A 14258-nucleotide genomic window follows, 5' to 3' on the forward strand; every position below is an offset into this window, starting at 1 on the left:
AGTAGCTGATCTCCTCCCCTTCCTTTAACCGTCCTCTCACAAAAGGATAACTGGTCAATGTATTTGTCAAGCATGTTTTTAACCTTTATTTAACCTTACTTTTGTTTCGAGTATCGAAAACTTCCAGTTTAATTTGTGCCTACATTAAAATGGTGACTACACTTCAAAAGTACTTCACTAGCTGTGAAGTGCTTTGGGGGACCCTGAAGATGGGAAAGGCACGATATAGATGCAAGTTTTTTCTCTCCACCCCCAACAACTTAGTGTGCATTTTAAGCGCATCGATATGCTCGATCTGACAAAATGCATCATATTTCCAACTTATTCTTAAAGTCAGGCCAGCGTGGAGATAGATCTGCAGCTATTTGTTATATCTGGGAGTGTTTGATGTTGACTGCCTTAAGTGAGAAAGAGCTCCACCAAAACTGACACCCCTCATCTGATGAGCACAAAATTCACAAACCAGCTATAATTTTAAACCCAAGTTAGAATCTAACCTGGAATAAATGGCCGTCTCAGTGGGTTCCAAAGTCAAATAATTGGAGCAATTATAAACCACTAAATGAGGCCTTGGAACGCAGGGTTGATAGACAGTTTCTTCATCCAAACAGAACTACTTACTCCAGATGCTGGAAATTGTTTTTCTTTATTCTTTCATGAGATGTGGGCGTCATTGGCAAGGCCAGTGTTTGTTGCCCATTCCTAATTTCTGTTAGCTTGCTAGGCCATTTCAGAGGATAGTTAAGAGTTGATCACATTCCTGTGGATCTGGAGTCACTGGTAGGTCAGGCAAGGCTGGCAGATTTCCTTCTGTAAAGGATGATAGTGAACCAAATGGGATTTTTTGCAACAATCAATAATAGTAATGATGACCATGAAACTGAGATAAGCATCATATTCCAGATCCATTAATTGAATTAAAATTCCACCAGCTGCCGTAGGGGATTTGAACCCATGTCCCCAGAGCCTGGGCCACTGGATCACTAGTCTAGTATTACCACTATGCCACCGTCCCCCTAATCTGAAATAAAATTGGAAACGATGGAAGCTTAAGGCAACATTTGTGGAGAGAGAAATACGTTAACATTTCAGGTCAGAGGGTATTTCAATGAAAAATTACTCAACCTGAAACATTAACTGCGATTCTCTCTCCATGAGTGATTACTAGCCTGCTAACATTTTCCAGCATTTTCTGGTTTTATTATTAATAATTACCAGGTATGGGAGATACCAAGAAATGCTCTACTCTGGCTTAAGCTGTAAACTTTCTTCTTCTAAAGCACTCTCTAACATTAGCTGCAAACCATTCCTACGTAGTAGTGGCGATCGGCCAATAGGCAGGTTGTCAGCTCATTTCTCCACTCCTCATGGCCTTGCATTTTCCTCTTCAGCTACTCACAGAAACCTCCTATTGGCCAAAATCATAATTCTCCTTCTCCCTTGTAGTCTACATTCCAATAATCTTCCTTCAATCACTCCCATCAGCACGTTCGCATGCCTTAGAACAGATGTGGGTAACTACAGCCTACAGTCCACGTCCAACCTGTGACTTTTGGATCCATCCAGCAGCTACAACATCAGTGAATGTATTGTGCGCCAACTGCTCCTGCCACCTGGCCAATCGGCGTCAGGAGCAGTGAAAAGAAAATGCAGATCCCGGAGACCTTTAAGGGAAAAACTTCAAGGCCAAGGGAAATACTTCCAGGAAAGTTAGAATTGGCCAATGATCAGGCGCTGCAGGCGGGCTTTTCTTGGGAAGTGTGGCCACCATGTTAAAGGGATAATGCATGTGCAGAACAGTGAAAACAGCACAAGGTAAGTACACATGTAAGATTAATTACTACATTACTGCAGTTCTTATTTGCTTTTTGGTTTTGTGTGTATTTAAACCGTAATTTCAAAACTTCAACTTGTTCTCCATTTAGCCAACTCTTAAATGTGATGAAAGCAAAATACTGCAGATGCTGGAAATCTGAAATAAAAACAGAAAATGCTGGAAAAATTCCGCAGGTCTGAGAGCATCTGTGGAGAAAGAAACGGAGTTAACATCTTGAGTCTGTATGACTCTTCTTCAGATGCTGCGGGACCTGCTGAGTTTTTCTGGCATTTTCTGTTTTCATTTCAACTCAAATAATTTTGTTTCTCCATTTTTCTCATTTCCTCACTAGTTCCTATTGAGGTCTGGTACCATAGGTGCTGGCAGTACAGAATTTGAACCTGGGACTTTCAGGGCTGCATTGGAATAGTAATACACTGAAAAGTGCCTTTCGCTACTAGAATGGTTACATATTTATAAATCTATTAAAAAATCTTGTATTTGTGTGCAAGTCCTGTCAACCCTTTGTCATATGTTGTTGTGGTTGTCTAAGAGGTTCAGAGGCATAGATTCTGAACAGTGACTATTTATTGTGGAACATAACCACATATATACAAGACAGTAGGCTCCTTCAGTCCAAATCATGAGCTTTCTCCATTCGACTAGTACCAGACTACTACCAGTCTCCCTTTATGACTCCCTTTACATCATCATGTAGGCTGTACTGTTTTCCAGTCCCACATTAACTCCTTCAGTCCCGAATACCCTAATACTGCACCTCCTCAAGTATTTATCCAAAAATATTTACATTTATATTTACATGCTACCCCTCTGCCATTCTGCCTTCACAGGTTTAGGCGGTCTGGAGGTTTCACAACTCTCCCTGATCCGTAACAAAGACAACAATAGCTGGAAAAACTCAACAGGTCTGACAGCATCTGTTGAGAGGAAGAGAGGGTTAATGCTTCAAGTCCGTATGACTCTTCTTCAGAATTTTTGCTTTTATCTCCCTGATCCATGTTGTTTTGAAGCCTGGAGGATTGGTAGTCTCAACTTGGATTGCTATGTTCTGAATTGGCTGTTCTTCATTAGAAGCTGCAGTATTTGGTGTTTTGGTTGTTTGAGGTTAAACACTGAATCCTTTTCTTCCTCTTCTTGTTGATGTAGTGTTCCCCACCAATAGTTTCCCTTTCATGGTCAGACGTCATGGATGTATCCCTTTCTTTACATAGACTCTAATCCCTATCCTTGCTTATCAAATTGACGCTGGTTCTTTTTAAACAATTTTGTCCACCATGCTTTGTCTTTAGAGCAATGACTCCAAGTATCCCCTGGTTCCTGAAGTTTTGGGGATCCTGGATTGTGGTCTCCTTGAGGGGAGGAAGGTGCTTAATTAACATCTTGCTGCCTCTCCAATTGCAGTTATCCTGATGTGGTAAGAAGGTCAGTATCCTCTAACATAGACGAGGTGGACCTCATCTGATTTGGTTTTGTTTCCAGTTCTGAAACCATTTGCTTATTTGCACCCTGGGCCACCAATTCTGGTGGATGGATCAGGGTGGATGCATTTACTAAGGGGTCAATATTGACAGATGAATGCAGGATTGTACCAGCATTGCCTATCACCTAGGTTTCAATTCTGATCCTCTCTGATGAGTGCCGAGTGATGAAGAGTCATGGTCACACTCAGGTACTTGTTGAGCCCGCTAATCCATTTCCTCTTCAGGCTGAAAAAGATTACTTTCATCTGTTTGGAAAGCAGCTGGATTACCTGCCTCAGTAAAGAAAGTGTGTCAAAAATTCTGCACTGACGTCCCAGTCAAGGTCATCAGCGCTGTTGGACAGTTTAAGGGTCCCCAACTTGTTATATTCAACGACTGTCTGTTCCTGGATATCTTTCACTGTTTGATGAGGTTGAAGGAAATACAGGCGTCTTAGCTCAGGAGAGAAGATTCTTCACTGCGAATCACAAAGCATGCCCAGTATCTGCTTGTTCCCGTATTTGAGCGGTTCTGTAAGTGTTCCTATAACTAGTAGTCATCCTTCTGGTGCTATATAATGGTGCATCTGTTATCCACAGCTAAAGGTTGGCTAGCCATGGTTTTCAATCGAACAGGACTGCCACACTTGCTCCTGTGGCTAATTTAAAATTAGTAAAGTGCCTATTGACACACGTGTCAGCATTCCAGGAGGTATATATGGGATCTTTAATCTCGCCCAGGAAGCATTGTTCTTTGTCCTGTTGTGACTTTTCTATTTCATTTTTGGCTTTTTGTGCAACTATTTGCTGCTGATCTTATGTATGTTTAGAGGTTTTTGATCTGCACATTTTCCCAAAGTGTCCTAGTCTTTTACAGTGGAAGCATTCTGCCTTGCTTACAGGGTGCTGTTTATGACTGTGGGGCTTTTTGGTGCCACCATCTTGAGTTTTAATTGCCAACTGTCTTCTTTGTTCTGGAGTGTCTTTCACATTTCATTGTTTAATGAGCTATACCAACACTGGGGGTGTACTGTACCATGGTTTATCTTCCCCTCTTAATATGGCTTCATACTGCTGAAGGACTCAGATTGTCAGACCATCTGTATTGCCTTCTCCAAAGTTAAATCTTCTTTGGATTGAAGCAGAAAGGGTATCGTTAGTTACCCCAACTACTATGCGGTCTCGTATCAGCTCAGAATTAAGATCACCGTATTCACAACCTTCAACCAACCGATACAAATCTTTGATGAAGGTGTCCAGAGGTTCTCCAGTCTTTTGGGCCCTTCTATTAAACATTGCTCTTTTCAAAATGCTTTTACTCCGTAGGTTAAAGTAACTGTCAAAGGATTTTATGGCCTCTTCAAATTTGTCAGATGATTTATTAATGCCTTGTCTGGCTATTACATCATCAGCAACTGCACCAATTGAATATATTAATTTATTAACTTGCTTAGCCTCTGATTTATTATTTAATCCTGATGCAATTCTGTTTCTTAGAGACCTCCTCCTCCATAGCATCCAGTTCTGTGTCTGGTCTGGTCTGGCCCCTCCATCTGTCCAATGCGCTTTGGCAAAATAAGTTTTGAATCCATCGTTGTTTTTAGCTCAAGAAAGGCTTGCCTTAAATTTTTTAAATGGTGCTGCAGTAATCAAGTTTTCCTATGTTGACTGGGGTTTCTCGGTGCCCACAGTGGTTACTGAGCCATTTGAAACCGTCTCCGAATCTCAGGAAAGATTGTTAAAACAATTATTAAGGCCAGTTAGTTACTTTGCTGTTGCTGGGGGATCTAATTTAGCAGCTGATTTTTGTTTTCCCTCTTTACATCACCACATGGTTGCCACGTACAGCAAGGCACTCCAAATCACAGTCCTGAGACTCCTTTTCTCAAGATGGCTACGCATTCCTAGGCTATGTTTGGAGAATGCATTCTTTGTCATTGCTTTTCTAGCTCTGATTGCTTTTTGCCAATAACTACCGTCTGACAAGATGCTGCTCAGGTACTTGGCAGCTGTTGGCCATTTATCTTGATCTCTGCTTTCCCACCATTATTTCTTCCAATCTTAATAATTTCCTCTTTTTTACATTAATTTTCATTCTGTAACCTTTCATAACATTAATTTTATCCATTAGTATCTGGAGATTTTCTGCTGTGATGGTCACTCAGGAAAATCTCACTGCCTTCACCAATTGACCTCCTATTTTGACCCCTTTCTGTACTTCATCTTGTAATTCTTTTATCATGGCTTGCACATAGATGTTAAAGAATAATGGTGATAGTAGACAGTTATGTCTCACCCTGCACCTGATTACATCAAATTCAGTTACTGAAGTATACTGCACCTTTTCTTCCTCCCTCCCCATTCAGGGGGAACAGAGAGTATCCTGAAGTGGACTGCTCAGTCATCGATGCTCCTACCCAAAGACACCTCTGTCCCAACACTGGTGTCCACCGACCTTTATGCATCTGTCACCTGTTTGCAAATTCTTGACTAGGGACTCTCAGGTTTACAGCCCTGTCCCTGTCACCACAATTCTCCATCGCCACAGGACTTGGCAAATGGACCCTGCTAGAAATCTGCATGTGACTTTATTTTATGACCTTAGAGTCTGCCAATGTCCACAAGATCTTGATGGGCAGTGGTCACATTTTGGTGACTAGATAGGGATAGGGCTGTAAACCTGAGAGTCCCTAGTCAAGAATCTGCAAACAGGCGACAGATGCATAAAGGTCAGTGGACACCAGTGTTGGGACAGAAGTGTTTTTGGGTTGGAGCATCGATGACTGAGCAGTCCACTTCAGGATACTCTTTGCTCACCCTGAATGGGGAGGGGGAAAGAAAGGGTGCCCTAAAAATAGGCTGTCTCACATTCTCCTGGTTAGGGAACAACCCCCTGCGGGGTTACCACTTTTGTGGTCAAAGAAAGAAAATTTTAAATTTTGTAAGTTGGAATGTTAAAACACTCCTGGATAATCTCAAGAGTGACCATCTGGGAAGAAGAACTGCAATCATAACAAGTGGCCATCAAGACTCCAAATCAACACCACTGACCTCAGTGAGACCAGCCTTCCTGGGGAGGGGCAGCTGAAGCAATAAACTGGGGAGATACACCTTCTACTGGAAGGGAAAGGCAATTCTCATGTACATGCAGTTGGTTTTGCCATCAGAATAGAATCTAGGATGCGCTGCCAGAACTCACCAGTTGTATAAATGAAAGACTTATGACACTCCACCTACAGCTCAGCTGTAACTAATATGTCACCATCATCAGTGCTTATGCCCTGACCCTCGACTCTGATGAAGATACCGCAAGGCCCAAAAGTCAAAAAGAGAGATTATCAATGTCTCAGCCGTAAAGCAACCTGACCAAATTGAGAATTCCAAGTGCAGCCCACAACCAATCTGCAAAATCTTTAGACATCCAACTCAATTCCAAAACTATGGGATCAAAAAAAAGTCTGCAGTACTAGGCTCCTGTGCCCAGATCATTGGCTTTGAGCATCGTCGTGACCAGGACTGGTTCAACATAAATGGTGGTGAAATATGTGACCTCCAAGAGCATAAACGAACAGCCTTCTTTCCCTGGCAGAACACCCCAAGGTTGCAATTCAAGGTGGAAAAAATTCCAACAGCTCAAAGCTGATGCCCAAAGATAAATCTGGAAGATAAAGGATGTGGTGGGAACAAAGATCGCAAGAGATCCAACAATATGCTGATCATCATGATACGCAAAGCTTTTTTTTTCAAGTCACCATCTATAGACCAAGGTCAAATGGACAAAATCCCCTGCTTTCACACGATACTGTTTCTCTTCTTAAGGATGACAATTCCATCTGTCAACACTGGAAAGAACATTTTCAACAACTTCTCAATCAGGGATCCACAGTTGGCAGCTGATACTCTCCAGGCCATCCCCCAGTACCCCATGGTAGAATCCATGGGTGAACCACCATCAATGGAAGAGCTGCAAAAAGTAATCAAACAGATGAAAAACAACAGAGCCTGCAGCCCTGATGATATTCCATTTGAGGTCTTCAAAGCTGATGGGCTTTCGCCCGCATCAAGACTCCTTCCAAAATCTGTACGATGAATGCATGAAGAAAAACTTCCCTCAACCCCCTGCCCGACTTCAGGAAGAAGTAATTTTAACTATCTTCAAGGAGGGAGTTAAATCGTCTTGTGGAAACTAACGAGGTTTTCCCCTCTTGTCCACAGCAGGGAACATCCTGATATGCATCTTCCTGAATTGCCTACTTCCTGTGGCTGAGGAATTCCTCTCAGGCTCACAGTATGACTTTAGATCTTCCAGGGGAACCTCAAACATGGTCTTTGTTGCCAGGCAAAATCCAAGAAAAATGTTGAAAACCATACTCGGAACTCTTAATTGCATTCATCAATCTGGCCAAAGCATTTGGCTCAGTAAATCGCGAGGCTCTGTGGATTGTGCTCCAAACATATGAATGCCCAAGAAACTTCATCACGAGTGGAAGATCTAAAACAGACGCTTTCAAAATCCATGCAGGTGGCATGCAAGGCTCGGTGATAGCCCCCATACTATTTACAATCTACCAGACAGTGGCTATTCACCTCAAATATCAACTGCACTGCGGTGTCAGTGTTAAATATCGCCTAGATGGAAAACTCTTTAGCCTCAGTTGCCTCCACTCCAAAAATAAACTGACCAACCTCGACATACATGTTCTACAGTTTGTGTATGACTGCAATGCTGTTGCCCACTCTGCGCCAAATTTACAAGTCATGCTCAACCTCTTCAATTTTGCAGACAAGAACCTCAGCATTCCTTGAATGTTGCCAAAATGAAACTCATAGCAACCCACGCCTGATCAGCCAAATAATCCACCCTCTTTCTATGTCGGAGACTCTGGGATATGTTGTGCCCTTCCCATACCTTGGTAACCACCTTTCTCAAAAGGCTACCACTGACGAGGAGATCCAACACTGGATTAGCTGTGCCAGCTCAGCCTTCTACAAACTACGGCAGGGTGCATTTGACAACAAAGACCTCTGCAAGTCACTAATAGTCCTCATGTACAGAGCAGTTGTCATCACCACACTCCTGTACTGCACTAAGACCTGGGCACAACATTACAAAAACACCACTTCCTCATTGCAAGCACACATACCTCTGCCTTTCCTCACATACCACCATTTGCGTAAGTACCAACAATTCCTACCACTTCTTCCTCACTTCATATCCCATACACTTCACTTTACATTCAACGCCTCTTCATCCTGGCTTCATTTTGCTTCTTCTACACCTTTCACCACATCCACCATATGGATAACACCCCACCCGCTCTTGAAGCAGGAGAAACTTGAAGAAGTAGTACAAAATTTGGATTGTTTGAATACATTAATAAAATGTTTAACATTAATCAAAGCTACTCCTTTAGAGAGCTGAACTCTTGCCCCAAACTCTGGCAATGAGAATTTTCATTCCAGGAGCAAAACACCTTAAGCTGTGGAAAGTTAACTGATAAGAACATAAGAACTAGGAGCAGGAATAGGCAATTCAGCCCCTTAAGCTTGCCCCGCCATTCACTACAATCATGGCTGATCTCATTTTGGCCTCAAATCTAATTTCCCATCCTTTCCCCATAACCTTTCAACCCATTACTAATTAAAAATCTGTCTATCACCTCCTTAAATTTAGTCTTGACATCCACTGCACTGTGAGGTAGTGAATTCCACAGATTCACCACCCTTTGAAAAAACTAATTCCTTCTCATCTCTGATTTAAATCTACCAGCCCTTAGCCTAAAATGATAGCCTCTCATTCTAGAATGCCCTAGAAGGGGAAACATCTGCTGGACTGACAGATGGTATGGGTTTTAAACTACACAAGAAAAGACGACAGTGCACCACTGGATATCTATAATGTTGTGCTAATGTTTGTGTGTGCGTGGTCATGACAGTTTCACCAAAGCCTAATCAGACTAAATGTAGAATGATGAAAGAGCATTTGCAACATCAATTGGAGGAAGTCACTTTGTCAGGGGCTTAAAATCTTTTGAGACATATCTTTTAAAAGTACAAAGCTAGAGCTTTCAGACAAAAGATTTGAGGACAAGACCACAATATCCTGTAGTGTCCTTTAAATTCTAGAAAACTGTCAAATACTTAGGTAACTGTTAATTGTAATTAGCTATGTAGTGGTTAAACCATCTTCAGGTTCACACATACACACTGCAGAATGCACAGTATTTTTCATTTTTTTAATCCTTTATTGGGATAAGAGAGTGTCAATGGCAAGGCCATTATTTGCTGTCCATCCCTTGAGTAAATGGTAGTGTACCATGTTCTTGAACCACTGCAGTCCATGTGGTGTAGGTACGCCTACAGTGCTGTTAGGAAGAGAGTTCCAAGGTCTTGACCAAGTGACATTGAAGGAACAGCGAAAGAGTTCCAAGTCGAGATTGTGAGTGGCTTTGAGGGGAACCTGCAGGTGGTGGTGCTCCCAACCATCTGCTGCTCTGTTCTTCTAGATGGCAGAGGTTGCAGGTTTGAGAAGGTACTATTGAAGGGGGATTGGTGAGTTGCTGCAGTGAAACTTGTAGATGGTACACACGGGTGCCACTGTGCATTAGTGGTGAAGGGATTCAATGCTTAAGGTGGTGGATAGGGTGCAGATCAAGCAGATTGCTTTGTCCTGGATGGTGTTGAGCTTCGTGAGCTGTTGGAGCTGTGCTCATCCAGGCAAGTGGAGAGTATTCCATTGCATTCCTGAATTGTTCCTTGTAGATGGTGGACAGGCTTTGGGGAGTCATGAGATGAGTTACTCGCTGCAAAAATCCCAGCCTCTGACCTGTCCTTGTAGCCACAGTATTTATTTGGCTATTCCAGTTCAGGTTCTGGTCAATGGTAATCTCCAGGATTCAGCAATGGCAATGCTGTTGAATATCAAAGATGGTTAGATTGTCTCTCGTTGGAGATGGTCATTGCCTTGCTCTTATGTGATGCATACGTGACTTGGCACTTATCAGCCAAAGCCTGAATGTAGTCCAGGTCTTGCTGCATATAGACACAGACTGCTTCAGTGTCTGAGGAGTTGCAAATGTGCAATCATTAATGAACATGCTCACTGCTGACCTTATGATGAAGGGAAGGTCATTGGTGAAATGACTGCTGAATGTTAGGCTGATGACACTATGCTGAGGAACTCCTGAAACCACGTCACTGGGCTGAGATGATTGGCTTCCAACAACCACAATAATCGTCCTTTGTTCTAGGCATGACTCCAATCAGTGGAAAGTTTCTCCCCATTGATTTCCATTTTTAATTTAGCTAGGGCTCCTTGATGCCATACTGACATCATGGCAGCGCTGCAGACACACACCTCACCCCATGAATTCAGCTCTTTTATCTAATTTGGGCCAAGGTTGTAATGTCAAAAGTCAAGTGGTCCTGGAAGAACCCAAACTAAGCATTGGTCAACAGGTTCTTGCTATGTGAGTACCACTTGATAGCACTGCTGACGATACCTCCCACCGCTCCTGGCATGCTTTCCTGCGCTCCTCATTGAACGAGGATTGATCCCCCTGGCTTGATGGTAATCCTGGAGTGAAGGATATTCTGGGCCATGTTTCCTACGTCACAGCACTGACTATATTCAACAAGTGCTTCACTGGCTGTGAAATCATGAGGATGTGAAAAGCACTGTATAAATGCAAGTTTTTCTTTTATTTTTATTTGTTGAAGGGATCAAATAGGTAAGTGGTTTAGTGCTGATGGGTAAATCAGCATTTCATGGACAGGACAGGTAAATTCAAAAGCAAATAATTTATCTGATCAGAGGTTGAACATGCTGATTGTATTTATTATTGGAAGAAAGTAATTACTTTTGAAAAATGAAATTAATAATTCTTGTGCACAAGGAGGTAAAAGTTTACTTATGCTGTTTGCGAAAGTGATCACAAACTTTTACCATGTCATGCAAGTAATAGGTTACACTACAAAATTAATATTCATGCATTATTTTAAGCATATGTCAGGCACTCTTTTAATCCTCCACGCTGTCCAAGGCCCCAAACACGCATTTCAGGTGAAGCAGCGCTTCACTTGCACCTCCTTCAGTTTGGTCTACTGTATTTGCTGCTCACAATGCAGTCTCCTCTACACTGGGGAGACTAAACACAGGCCTGGTGACCGCTTCGTGGAACAGCTGCGCTCAGTCCACAAGAATGACCCCGGCCTTCCTGCCTCTTGCCATTTCAATTAACCATCTTGCTCTCAAACCCAGATTTCCATCCTTGGCTTGCTGCAATGTTCCGGTGAAGCCCAACACAAACTGAGGGAACAGCACCTCATCTTCTGATTAGGCATTTTACAGCCTTATGGACTTAACATTGAGTTCAACAACTTCAGACCATGAACTCTGCCCTCCATTTTGATCTTTTTAAAAAAAGTTCCCAACCCCCTCCCCCCACAGGGTCATCTACAACTTGTTCTTATGTTTTGCTTTCACAGAGTGCTGACCCTTGTTCTGATAGTGACACATTCTACTACCTTACCTTTATGCCACCACTAGCACCTTCCTTAGTCTTTAACACTACCATTAACACTCCCTTTGTCTTGTGTCTATTTGTCAAATCCCTCCTGAGCTCCCACCTATCCCTGACCTTCTATTGTGCTCCACCTGCTTCACTCCTCACCCCACCCCCAACTTCACAGTATAAAATCCATCACATTTCTACCACTCTTTAGCTCTGAAGAGTCATTTGGATTTGAAACATTAACTTTATTTCTCTCTCCACAGATGCTGCCAGGCCTGCTGAGATTCTCCAGCATTTTCTGTTTTATTTCAGATTTACAGCATCCACAGTGTTTTGCTTTTATTTACTTTCTTAATCCTGTTACACCAGTCAGTTCTGGGAAATAAAAACCAAGGATTAAAGCAACGATTTCATCCCACACTCAAAATATGGGTAATAACCAAAACTCTCTCAGTATCAGCTTTGTCAGCCTGAAGGGTCCTTAATAGTTGTCTTCTATTGCATTGCCACCTCTATGTTGCCCCAGAGAATTATGAACAACATTGTTTCTCTATAGGCTCCTGTGATGCTGCTAGGTAGCTTGTCTATCACCTAACCTGCAGAATTCTTGTGCCATCAGTAATCGGGCAGGATTTATATAGATCATTTATTTGCGATTGACTACTTAAAAACATTCCACATGCGACATTGGCACAGCAACATATTGATGCTGCAAGTTCACACCAACATTTTTTGTGACATTGCACAACATAAATGTTATGTTTTTTAAAAGTCACTATGTAATATATAAAAGAGTTTCCAAGGTGCTAGGCAGCTTTTATTAACTAAGTGTTTAACTACCTAAAATCAACAGTAGGAAGATATAGCTTATGGTTCTCTATACGAGACAGGGATTGTGGTGGAAGGGACCCTTGTATATACCAGCATATGGTCCAGAATCCCTGACTTCAAAGAAAAACATCACTTGCCCCAAATGAAAACTCTACTCTCACTGCAGGAAAAGCTTTACTTTCTTTTAGAAAAAAAATGCATACAACAACATAAATAAATTGTTCGTACGTCAAAAATGCTAGATGATCTACAGACCTCAGTTTGAAAGCTAATTCTAGACACCAGACCTTTTCTGTTGAAATGGCACAGATTCATAACAGGGCAGCTGCACCGTCTGTCGAATGCTTCACGGCTTACTGCTCTTTTAAATCATTTCAGCATATTCAGTCAGTCAGGAAACGTATAACTTCCCTATTTGTCACTGCAGCGTGATGGTGAAACAACGCTTCATTTCAGTAAAGCAGCTGCATGTGAACCTTTACTCCACTTTTCTATGTTCTGTGGTGAAGCAAAGATCTCGTTTATCCTCCTCCTCTTCAAAAGGTGATCGACAGCTACTGAGCACAAACTCGAAAAACTCTTGAAACAGAGAAATGGCAAAAGGGCTGAGTTTGAACAGGGAGGGATCTGATAATGTAGAAGCAAACATTTATCCATACCTTTTCGAAACCTATTCATTTCTGTAAGACCAAGGTATGAAGCATTATGCTGTTTGTTGCCTCTGACAAACAAACAAGCTGATATGTCGCTCACAAATCTTCTGCTGCCAGCAAATACATTTGCAGTTGATCACTGAAGTGCACACCCATTTTACAATTAGTGGTTTTAAAAAGGGAGAGTGATAATCAACTGTTATCCAACAGTGCTTTGGGGAAAAGTTACCAACAATTTTTTTTTAATGCTGCGCTGACAAGTCAAAACTAGAGTGCTACTAATCTCCGCTACTCACAGGAAGACCGCCCTTCATAAACATTCTAGCAGGAAACTTTAAGAATGAAAGCTCCTCCCAAGTCATTCAAGCTACATGATGGGACTTGCTACAAGGCACGTGCTGCACTGCGCTGCATTCAGTATTTTAATGAGACAGAAAACTAAACTCCTTGCTTTCATGCTCTAAAAGGTGTTTGAGCTTTTGGGAAATCAGATAATGACCATTAAGGTTTGGCACTACATGGAAGCTATGCATGGCCCTCAGTCTCTAAGCCATGAAAACCCTTGTTCAAGTAACCAGCTGCCTGGATCACCTATATAACACAGTGAGTGCCAAAACTGCCAAAATCCCTCCACACCCTTGCACTTCCTTACCTTTGTAATCTCGAGTTCTGGAACACGCCAGGAATTCTGTGTCCTGCCAACTCTGGCCTCTCACGTATTCCCCACTGCCTTTGCTATAACACTGGCCTAAAGCCTGTTAGGCCCTTACCTCTGGAATTTCCCAACCCCACTAAACCTCTCCATCTCTCCTTTCACTATCAAGAACCTCCTTAAAAACCTACTTCTCTGGCTAAGTTTGTAGTCACCCTTCCTAATGTCCCCCTCTTTATTTAGTTCAATTTTCATTGGTAACAATTCTCTAAGGCATCTTGGAATGCTATCCTATGTTAAGGGTGGTATTTAA

General features: G+C 42.2%; 1 protein-coding gene across 14 annotated transcripts in view; it reads right to left on the reverse strand.

Moving 5' to 3' along the window:
* LOC121277003 (tyrosine-protein kinase JAK2-like) overlaps positions 1-14258 on the reverse strand; it is a 263167-nt gene that overhangs the window by 148920 nt on the left and 99989 nt on the right. Inside the window, exon 1 of one of the 14 annotated variants that reach the window (XM_041185840.1) lies at positions 13300-13440. The exons of 12 other annotated variants lie outside the window; for them this stretch is intronic. The gene's annotated coding sequence lies outside the window, so the exon portion shown is untranslated. Of the gene's footprint in view, positions 1-621; positions 648-13299; positions 13441-14258 lie in introns of those variants that run through there. One more of the 14 variants, XM_041185841.1, reaches the window with a different exon arrangement.

This window comes from Carcharodon carcharias, chromosome 4, assembly GCF_017639515.1.
Source record: "Carcharodon carcharias isolate sCarCar2 chromosome 4, sCarCar2.pri, whole genome shotgun sequence".
Taxonomy (NCBI): domain Eukaryota; kingdom Metazoa; phylum Chordata; class Chondrichthyes; order Lamniformes; family Lamnidae; genus Carcharodon; species Carcharodon carcharias.